At 36.5% G+C, this 9,130-nt stretch overlaps 1 protein-coding gene and 1 pseudogene across 2 annotated transcripts in view; one reads left to right on the forward strand and one right to left on the reverse strand.

Moving 5' to 3' along the window:
* Positions 1-9,130, reverse strand: part of LOC137619445 (uncharacterized) — a 465,634-nt gene that overhangs the window by 114,039 nt on the left and 342,465 nt on the right. The window lies entirely within an intron of this gene.
* On the forward strand, positions 7,902-8,766 carry LOC137614509 (uncharacterized; annotated as a pseudogene).

Raw genomic sequence — 9,130 nt, forward strand, 5'->3', positions numbered from 1 at the left:
CCAAATAGTGTCGTAAAACTTTTGCTTTTTTAGTGTTGGAAAGTGTGTCTAGACGATCTGGCTACCCATGCGTGACTTTGTTTTTGTCAGATACGACGTAGTTATTGGTATATTGGGTATTTAACTGCGGTTGCCAATTTCTGTTTTTTTTTCAATATTTGTAAAAATTTACTACGTAGTAAGGAATTGCCGTATATTATTGGTTTTTTTTTTCATGTTTATGTGTTAGGAAGTGTGCCTTGATGGTTGGGCTAACACGGGCATGTCTTTTTTTTTATCTGAGATGCCGTATATTAGAATGTTGGGCATTTTTCCGCGAGTGCCCCTTTTTATTTGTTTTGCATTTTTTTGCTTAGTCATGTTACCGTAAGGAATTGGCAAGTAGTGTCGCAAAACTTATATTTTTATAGTGTTGGAAAGTGTTTCTAGATGATCTGGCTACCCATGCCTATTTTTTTTTAGCCAGATATAGCGTATATATAGGTATGTGTTCGATTTTCCTGTGATTGCCATTTTTTCGTTTTTTCCCATTTCTTTCAAAATTACTACGTACTAAGGAACTATCACAGAGTAATGATTCATTTAGATGTTTATTTGTCGGAAAATGTGCCTTGATGGTTTGCCTAGCACGTGGCTGAAATTTTGTTTTCTGAAATGCGTATAATAAAATGTTGGCCATTTTTCCGCGAGTGCCCCTTTTTATTTGTTTTGCCTTTTTTTACTTAGTCATGTTACCGTAAGGAATTGGCAAGAGGTGTCGCAAAACTTATATTTTTATAGTGTTGGAAAGTGTTTCTAGATGATCTGGCTACCCATGCCTATCTTTTTTTTTAGCCAGATATGGCGTATATATAGGTATGTGTTCGATTTTCCTGTGATTGCCATTTTTTTGTTTTTTTCCCATTTTTTCAAAATTACTACGTACTAAGGAACTATCACAGAGCAATGATTCATTTATATGTTTATTTGTCGGAAAATGTGCCTTGATGGTTTGCCTAGCACGTGGCTGAAATTTTTTTTTCTGAAATGCCGTATATTAGAATGGCCATTTTTCCGCGAGTGCCCCTTTTTATTTGTTTTGCATTTTTTTGCTTAGTCATGTTACCGTAAGGAATTGGCAAGTAGTGTCGCAAAACTTATAATTTTATAGTGTTGGAAAGTGTTTCTAGATGATCTGGCTACCCATGCCTATCTTTATTTTTAGCCAGATATGGTGTATATATAGGTATGTGTTCGATTTTCCTGTGATTGCCATTTTTTCGTTTTTCCCATTTTTTCAAAATTACTACGTACTAAGGAACTATCACAGAGTAATGATTCATTTAGATGTTTATTTGTCGGAAAATGTGCCTTGATGGTTTGCCTAGCACGTGGCTGAATTTTTTTTTTCTGAAATGCCGTATATTAGAATGTTAGCCATTTTTCCGCGAGTGCCCCTTTTTATTTGTTTTGCATTTTTTTGCTTAGTCATGTTACCGTAAGGAATTGGCAAGTAGTGTCGCAAAACTTATATTTTTATAGTGTTGGAAAGTGTTTCTAGATGATCTGGCTACCCATGCCTATCTTTTTTTTAGCCAGATATGGCGTATATATAGGTATGTGTTCGATTTTCCGGTGATTGCCATTTTTTTCGTTTTTTTCCCATTTCTTTCAAAATTACTACGTACTAAGGAACTATCACAGAGTAATGATTCATTTAGATGTTTATTTGTCGGAAAATGTGCCTTGATGGTTTGCCTAGTACGTGGCTGAAATTTTTTTTTTTCTGAAATGCCGTATATTAGAATGTTGGCCATTTTTCCGCGAGTGCCCCTTTTTATTTGTTTTGCATTTTTTTGCATAGTCATGTTACCGTAAGGAATTGGCAAGTAGTGTCGCAAAACTTGTATTTTTATAGTGTTGGAAAGTGTTTCTAGATGATCTGGCTACCCATGCCTATCTTTATTTTTAGCCAGATATGGCGTATATATAGGTATGTGTTCGATTTTCCTGCGATTGCCACTTTTTCATTTTTTCCCATTCCTTTCAAAATTACTACGTACTAAGGAACTATCACAGAGTAATGATTCCTCTAGATGTTTATTTGTCGGAAAATCTTGTTTACTTCTTTTTTGATTGAATATCATCAATTTTTTTTAGCTAAAATATTATATAGTTTTACATTTTTTTTTTCGATTTTATTTCCCTTCAAAAAAAATTTTTTGGGTCAGAATTTTAATTTTATAGTCGTAAAATAATCGACAATTATCCAGCAACCCACCATACAATTTTTATGCATATCCAAGAATAATTAGATTAGTAAATAACACCTTGAAATTGACATACCCTTCCTACATTTCAAGTGGCAGATTAGGGAGTCTGAGTCAGTGTGGTTGGCGGCCATTTTGTGGACATATCCGAAGCGTAAGTTGCCCTATCTATATATATATTCTTGTTCCCTATAGAATTTGTGATATTAAGGTATATTTCTACCTGCATAAATATCATATTATATATTAAATATATGTATTTTTTTACGAAATTTCTAAGTACTCAAAAAATTACCTTTAGATATGGCCCCTGATATAAATGTAATTTACAAAATAATGAAGATTTTTTTACATATTTATATTTTAGGATAACATATGTTTATTACCTAAAATAATTGGCCACTTCCTATTTCATTTGGGTACCCAAAAAAATTCATGAAATTTGGACAAATTTTTTTGGCCAAAAAAGTTACCCTTTTTTTCTTATTTCAGATCTTCACCTCCATGGGTCTGACTTCATCCAAAATACATCAAGATGTGTCCTAAACATTCAAGAATCAATTCCTAAAAGGATTTGTGTATATATGTATAAACTTTTTTTTATGAATTTTTATGTAAGGTCTTTTTTTCTACTTAATTTTTTTAAATATTTATAATAAATAGTTTTTCTGCAGATGAGTAGTATCTATCTTTACAGTTGTTTTAAACATTCATTGAAGTTTTTTTGGCAAAAGAAAAAAGAAGGTTACTGCAAAAACTGATTTTTCAAGAATTTTTTTTGGCGTCAGGGTCGCGCGCGTCCGAGTGTACCCTTAAAGGGGTGTCCGAGGAGCGTACCTATCCAGGGATATCTGCACCAACCACTAGCATTATAGATGCATTCTTTGTAGTTGGGCTCTAATTTTGCATATTTGGGTTAAAAGGCATCATATCTTGGGGCCTTTCGTGCATAGTGTGGTATATACTCGGCTTGTTTTTTTTTTGTTTTTCTTTTTGTTTAATTTTTGCTTTCATTTTTCTTTTCTGTTTGCTGAGTTTTCTGACTTTCATTCATGGTTGCAGGATGCATATATCGAAATTTTTTTATGAATTTGCATCCTTTTCCTTCTTTCAGGTTTTTGCATATTTTTGGATGGAGATCTCTGCATTCGTCTCCAAATCCGTCTAAATACGCACATTTACCATATATTTCATAATTATGGCATATCTTTGGATGCTTGTAGTAGCATCTTTCGCTAAATCTGCAATTCTCTCTTTTCAGTGAATTGCAGACTATATCTTTTTTTTCTGGTTCTTGCTCTTCCCTAAAAGTATGTAGGTCCGGGTAGAGTCTCTTGGGTCTATTATTTGTTTCCATAGGATATTTTATTTCTACGTAAGTACGTTGTTGAATGGCATCATATGTTGTATAAATGATTTCCTCTGCATCCTTACACATATCCTGTTAATTTTTTCTCTTCTTCTTCTTCTTCTTCTTCTTCTTCTTCTTCTTCAACTAATTGCAGATTCAGTCTCGACTTAATTATATTTTCTATTCATACTAAGCATATTGAGCAGAATACCTTTGTGTCTTTAGTACTTATTTTTTGTTGCCCTTTAGCATAATTAGGATGTGTTGGTACATAACATACATCGCATTTCCTTAATAATTGTTGCGGGTTAAGAATATTGTATCATATTCTACATGTTTTGCACCATTTTGGCATGCTTTTTCCCAACGCATCAATAAGCATATTCACCATATTAGACTTTTTATTGTTCTTGAATGGAATGTGCTGATTGATGTAAACTTTCTTTATAAGTCTCTTTATCACCTGGATCTTCTTTGGAATTTCTTCTATTATTTTGATGATGTTTTCCGCAGACTTGCTCCAGTTTGTTGGATCATATTGTTTCAATATGTTTGAGAATATTTTTCAGTCACACTAGTTGGAGCTATTTGTGACCTCTGTTACCAGTAGATCTAGTTTTTGTTGTGACAACTCATGGAAATTACTCTTGCTCTTGTTGATTGCAGCAAAATCCCTCTAAGCCTTGTTTATGTTAGAGGCTGCCATCTTGTTCAGATTTTTAGTATTTCACAAGATAACTATCCCATGCCGACGTTTTATCCCACTCTTCCAACCTCAAACTAATCACCGACTATTCGCGAAAACTTGTATCTATATTGCCCTCGATAAGCTTTTGTTATTCGCGTTAAATCATCTGATTTTCTCGGATCACAAAATGGGACTCACTAGCATACAGTAACACTCACTGAGAGAGAGAGAGAGAGAGAGAGAGAGAGAGAGAGAGAGAGACGGACTTTGACGTGTACGATAATCTTAACAAAGAGAGAGAGAGAGAGAGAGAGAGAGAGAGAGAGAGAGAGAGAGAGAGAGAGGCTTTAACCCGTACTATACTGGTGACAGCATTAACGCTCTACACTCTGCTCAATATCCTTGTGAGTGACATCAGAGGTAAGTGAAATTTAAGGGGGTATTATACTCTCTTTTGTTCTTTTTATCCTTTTTTTCCACGCAACTACTGTCTGGTTGGGGTTGTGAATAAGTAGTGTGATGGATGAACCCTCATTTATTCAAGGTGAGGAAAGAAAAAAATTGATGTTTTATTTGTCTGTGTCTGGTAACGCCTCCTAGACTATTGAATACATTTAGATGATAGTTGGCACGCTGATATATTACAGGTCTGTGAGTCAAGTGTCATGGACTATAATTTATTTGCTACCTCAGTTTTAAGGTGAGGTTAGAATTGGGTAAACAAACCCCTCCATTTTTTAGGTAGTCAAATGTTATTGTATTTTTGTGAAACTTTGCACTCACTTTATTAATGCATATTTGAGAGTCACGTACTATATTCAGAAACGTTTTGTGTGCATTGTGGACAGGGGACGCCGAAGGTGAGGTTCGCCCAGGGCGCCGTGTAGGCTAAGTCCGCCACTGCGCGTAATGTACTTGTTATTTGAGTACATCTGGCACTACAGTGGGATGAAATGGGTAATGACGACAGTCGAATGAGATGTATGCTTGTGTGTTTGATTGTGAATCATTTCAAAGAACACTCAGCAATTCAGTCGCAAGGACGCACTCAGACATGGATACATGTACTCGAAACATCACTCGTGTTCTTCCCCGTAACATTAAAACGGCAATGACGCTCACAGCTCTCAGCAGTGGCGTAGACAGTCACATCACAGTCTGCAAATTGCTTTTGCGTGAAGTCAGACAAGCTCTGCCTCCTGCACTCGTATATAAACCCATGCAGCCTTGAAATTGTTCGTTTTTTGGTCGTGGTTAGACTATTGTAGAAACTTTGTTTCTTATATACCATTGGCTCTTTCGGCACTGTATATGCACTAAAAACTTGAGTGTTTATTATGGACTTATTGTTTCACTTCTATGCTTCTTCAGTTAATTGTGTTTTGTTGCTTTTTGGTAAAATATGTGTTTTTTTGTAAATATTCTGTTATTTGGTTTTTCAGTTTGAACCACAGCTCTTTGTTCCTTGATCACTGCTTGTTATTTCTTTGCCACTGCAAATTTTATTCCTTTGATAATACACCTCTGAATACAGCAAGTATTATCCCTTGGTCACACCTTTGATTGATCACTTTGGTAGCAGTGCGTCTCAAGTTTGAGTGATATACATATACCTGCCATATGTCATATACCTGCGTCATATCTCTGTTAATATACCTAGGTTAATTTTTTTACAAACTGTGTTCGTCAGCATAAAGTTAGCGGCAGCCAGTGTGTAACAATAGGGGATGTCAAAACTGTTCGCAGAGCGAAAATTCATTAACCAGACATAATTTTCCCACAAGAAATAATAGAAACATGGGGGAGGGGGATGCGTTATACTCATTAAAGGTCATTTTCAGTGCAAATAAACTATTCTTACTACGCGCATAATTACTTATTGGAGGGTGTTTTCTCTTGTTGCCGAAAATGAGTGGATTGGACAGGCATAAAGGTGCACGACAAAATTGAAATTGGTGATGCAAAAAGGAAGGCCTCTAAGGAACGAGCTGAGAAAGAAGCTCAAGAACTTTCAAAAACACGTCGACTGACTGAATTCTTCACTTATCCACCAGCATCAACATCAAAACAGACAGAGAGCACTGCATCTACAGGACAATCAGAACAGGGACCTGCTGCAAACACACCAGCTCATTATTCATCTGGAGGATATGGCCAGAATGATGTCTCTGATCTGAAGACTGATTCATCTTCATTGTCAAAGCAAGTGAACCAACACACGACTACACAACTCAATGATATTGGTTTATGGCCAGAAAAGCTGACAAAAGAATTCGTTGATTATTGGGCTGTGAAAGGTGCTGAGGATCTGCAATACAGTGATGTCAAAATATTGGATGTTAAATCCGCGACACAAACATTTAAAAAGGATACACACAATATCAGTTGTAAATGCACACCAGCCATGTTCGAGCGAAAGAATCGAAATGGGGAAGTTGCGAAGCATTCATGGCTCTGTTTCTCTCCAACAAATGGGAAAATCTACTGTTTTTTCTGTAAATTGATGGGTGCTACGAAATTGAAATTCACAATTGATGGATTCTCTGATTGGAAACATGCTAGTAATCGACTTGTTGGCCATGAACAATCCAAAGACCACCTTCAAGTAGTTTTGTCAGCAGCAACTCGTGCTATGGGAGCTGGAAGTAAAGACTCTAAATTTGAGTTGCAAGTGAATCAAATTGAACAATATTGGCGCAGTGTTATAAAGAGACTAGTGAGTGTGCTTAGATTTGCATGTGAACACAGTCTAGCTCTTTGTGGCGATGATGAAAAAATTGGATCTCCCCATAATGGAAACTACTTAGGATTATTAGAACTTCTGGCTGAGTATGATGATTTCCTCAGGCAACACATCCAGAAACATGCAAATTGTGGCAGTGGTCGTACAAATTATTTGTCTTCAACCATCTGTGAAGAACTAGTCAGCCTAATGGGTAATGAAGTTTTGAATGAAATCATTTCACGCATAAAATTGTCAAAATACTACTTAATTTCTCTTGATTCCACACCAGATGAAGGCCACGTTGATCAACTAAGTCTTATTTTCAAATACATGGAGCATGACACCCCTGTAGAGAAATTTGTGAAGTTTTTGCCAAACCAAGGACACAAGGCTCAAGAAATATTTGAAGGATTAAAAAAGTTTCTTGAAGACAATGACGTTGACATTCAAAATTGTCGTGGTCAGTCATATGATAACACCTCTGCTATTAGTGGGAGATATAATGGCCTGCAAGCCAAAGTGGCACCTGAAAATCGTCATGCAGTTTGGATACCTGTTTTGGTCATTTACTGAACCTGGTTGGAAAAGCTGCAGCTGAATGTTGTCAGGAAGCTCTCTCATTTTACAGTTTTCTTGAGGGAGTTTATCTGTTTTTTCACAGCTTCTACACATCGGTATGCAATCCTTACAGACCTACTGAAAACTGTTGAATTTGGTCCAGTATCGGTGCCAAATAGGATTTCTACAACACAATGGTCCTATAGAGCAGATGCCATGAAAGCACTTATTCCAGGATATCACGCAATCTGTGAAGCTCTTGCCGAAATAGCAAGTGATGAAAATGAGCTAGCCTAAGCACGGCATGAGGCCTATGGACTCCATGACAAGATGCTCAAATTAGAGACTGCCATTTATGTTGTTTTTGGGCATGACATTCTTGGCCGAGTTGATGCTACAAGTAACACACTGCAAGACCCAAAACTAGATCTGAACACAGCAGTAGCAGTGTTGAAGTCCTTGGAATGTTTTGTACATGAAAAGCGAGAGTGCTTTCATGTTTATGAGAAGAAGGGACAGGACTTATCTGGAACCGATGAATATTCTCCACCACACATTCATCACCGCAATGTGCACCTGAATCCGTTGGATTATGGATGATCTGAGGAAGTAACTCTTTCTCACTCTGAAAAGTTTCGTGTTGATAATTTTCTTCCAGTAATTGATCAGTTTTTTGAGTTCCCTTAATCAATGTTTGAAGGCCTACGAGAACACCTGTTCCCTTTTCGGTTTCTTATCTGGACTGGAATCACTGAGCTGTACTGTAATAAAAGCAGCTGCAGTAAAATTAGTTTGTGAATTTAAAGATGATTTGGATAAATCACTTGGTGTAGAACTTGTACAGTTTGCAGCTTTTTTCACCCAGTTTCTGGATGATTATGTTAAGACTGATAGCTTTGAGAAGGAATTTTTCCTTTACAAATTGCTGCTAGACAAGAAAGTTGCAGATACTTTTCCTAATATTGAGATAATGCTACGGATGTACTTGGTGCTTATGGTCACAAATTGCTCTGGAGAACGTTCATTCAGCAAAATGAAGTATATCAAAAACAGACTTCATACTACAATGCATCATGATCGACTCAATCACCTGCCTTTGATGAGCATTGAGTATGACATCCTCAGAGACATTGACTTTGACATATTGATCACCAAATTTGCAAGGGACAAGTCTCGTAAAGTGTCTGTTTTGTAATACAGATACCGCTATAGTTTTTCTATTCTACGAAGAAATTTTGGTTTTGATTTTAAGATTGATGGCACTGAGTATGGGGCATGCTTCCTAGTCACCTTCGAAAAATGGTCAGTTTGTACAGTCAGGTGTGAAGAGTCCTGATGAGTGAAAGCAATCTAACATATTTAGATTTATGGTAACAAACATATGCTGTTTATTTGAAATTGCTTTTCATAATCTTTTTATACTCGAGTGTACAGAGTTAGGAGAAGTCATTTTGCAAACGTAATTAAGATGATCAAAATTCATTACTGGTAAGACCGGCAATGATGATTTTCCAGTGGAGCTCGCCGCCCGCCTAAAGCAGGGTGGGCCTCCACACATA

The sequence above is a fragment of the Palaemon carinicauda genome, chromosome 2, assembly GCF_036898095.1.
Source record: "Palaemon carinicauda isolate YSFRI2023 chromosome 2, ASM3689809v2, whole genome shotgun sequence".
Taxonomy (NCBI): Eukaryota; Metazoa; Arthropoda; class Malacostraca; order Decapoda; family Palaemonidae; genus Palaemon; species Palaemon carinicauda.